This window comes from Bombus vosnesenskii, unplaced genomic scaffold (assembly GCF_011952255.1).
Source record: "Bombus vosnesenskii isolate JDL3184/JDL3185 unplaced genomic scaffold, Bvos_JDL3184-5_v1.1 scf7180000016079, whole genome shotgun sequence".
Classification (NCBI taxonomy): domain Eukaryota; kingdom Metazoa; phylum Arthropoda; class Insecta; order Hymenoptera; family Apidae; genus Bombus; species Bombus vosnesenskii.
The window spans coordinates 10001-12500 of NW_022884267.1; positions in this window are offsets into that span (position 1 = coordinate 10001).

The following is a 2500-nucleotide window of genomic DNA, read 5'->3' on the forward strand; positions in this document are numbered from 1 at the left end:
AACGAATAAACTCGAAAAAACTTTTTCGCGCCCGGAATTTTTCTAAGTCCCAACGTACCGGCTCGGAATTTTTCTATGTTCCAACGACCGGTCGTGTCGGTTCGAACGTTTTTATATCCGTCCGCGGACGATATAAACGCTTAATCCCGACGTGTTTCATCGAGTTATAACGATTTATGCAAAAATATTCGTACGTTGTAACGCTTTTTAACGAATTAACTGAAAAAGAGTGTTCGGTCCGAAAATTTTCTAAGTCCGAACGACCGGACGCATAGGTCCGTTTTTAAAAATCGTTCTCGGACGGAAATAAACCATTAATCCCGACGTATTTCGTCGAGTTACGTCGATTTATGCAAAAAAATTCATACCTTGTAACGCTTTTTAACGAATAAACTCGAAAAAACTTTTTCGCGCCCGGAATTTTTCTAAGTCCCAACGTACCGGCTCGGAATTTTTCTATGTTCCAACGACCGGTCGTGTCGGTTCGAACGTTTTTATATCCGTCCGCGGACGATATAAACGCTTAATCCCGACGTGTTTCATCGAGTTATAACGATTTATGCAAAAATATTCGTACGTTGTAACGCTTTTTAACGAATTAACTGAAAAAGAGTGTTCGGTCCGAAAATTTTCTAAGTCCGAACGACCGGACGCATAGGTCCGTTTTTAAAAATCGTTCTCGGACGGAAATAAACCATTAATCCCGACGTATTTCGTCGAGTTACGTCGATTTATGCAAAAAAATTCATACCTTGTAACGCTTTTTAACGAATAAACTCGAAAAAACTTTTTCGCGCCCGGAATTTTTCTAAGTCCCAACGTACCGGCTCGGAATTTTTCTATGTTCCAACGACCGGTCGTGTCGGTTCGAACGTTTTTATATCCGTCCGCGGACGATATAAACGCTTAATCCCGACGTGTTTCATCGAGTTATTTTAAAAAATATTCGTACGAAAAATAAAAGAGTGTTCGGTCCGAAAATTTTCTAAGTCCGAACGACCGGACGCATAGGTCCGTTTTTAAAAATCGTTCTCGGACGGAAATAAACCATTAATCCCGACGTATTTCGTCGAGTTACGTCGATTTATGCAAAAAAATTCATACCTTGTAACGCTTTTTAACGAATAAACTCGAAAAAACTTTTTCGCGCCCGGAATTTTTCTAAGTCCCAACGTACCGGCTCGGAATTTTTCTATGTTCCAACGACCGGTCGTGTCGGTTCGAACGTTTTTATATCCGTCCGCGGACGATATAAACGCTTAATCCCGACGTGTTTCATCGAGTTATAACGATTTATGCAAAAATATTCGTACGTTGTAACGCTTTTTAACGAATTAACTGAAAAAGAGTGTTCGGTCCGAAAATTTTCTAAGTCCGAACGACCGGACGCATAGGTCCGTTTTTAAAAATCGTTCTCGGACGGAAATAAACCATTAATCCCGACGTATTTCGTCGAGTTACGTCGATTTATGCAAAAAAATTCATACCTTGTAACGCTTTTTAACGAATAAACTCGAAAAAACTTTTTCGCGCCCGGAATTTTTCTAAGTCCCAACGTACCGGCTCGGAATTTTTCTATGTTCCAACGACCGGTCGTGTCGGTTCGAACGTTTTTATATCCGTCCGCGGACGATATAAACGCTTAATCCCGACGTGTTTCATCGAGTTATAACGATTTATGCAAAAATATTCGTACGTTGTAACACTTTTTAGCGAGTTATTTCGAGTTGAACTTTCGGTACTTTCGTAGCGGTGCGAAAAAATTCTAAGTTCCAACGTCCCGGTCATGTTGGTCCGGAGGATGAAATTTTTTAAAAAAATAAAGTGAAATCGCTACTTTCGACTAGATTTCGTCGAAGATAACGATTTCACGCAAAATTTGTATACCTTATAACGCTTTTTAGCGAGTTATTTCGAGTTGAACTTTCGGTACTTTCGTAGCGGTGCGAAAAAATTCTAAGTTCCAACGTCCCGGTCATGTTGGTCCGGAGGAGGAAATTTTTTAAAAAAATAAAGTGAAATCGCTACTTTCGACTAGATTTCGTCGATACATAACGATTTCACGCAAAATTTGTATACCTCATAACGCTTTTTAGCGAGTTATTTCGAGTTGAACTTTCGGTACTTTCGTAGCGGTGCGAAAAAATTCTAAGTTCCAACGTCCCGGTCATGTTGGTCCGGAGGATGAAATTTTTTAAAAAAATAAAGTGAAATCGCTACTTTCGACTAGATTTCGTCGAAAGATAACGATTTCACGCAAAATTTGTATACCTTATAACGCTTTTTAGCGAGTTATTTCGAGTTGAACTTTCGGTACTTTCGTAGCGGTGCGAAAAAATTCTAAGTTCCAACGTCCCGGTCATGTTGGTCCGGAGGAGGAAATTTTTTAAAAAAATAAAGTGAAATCGTTACTTTCGACTAGATTTCGTCGATAGATAACGATTTCACGCAAAATTTGTATACCTTATAACGCTTTTTAGCGAGTTATTTCGAGTTGAAC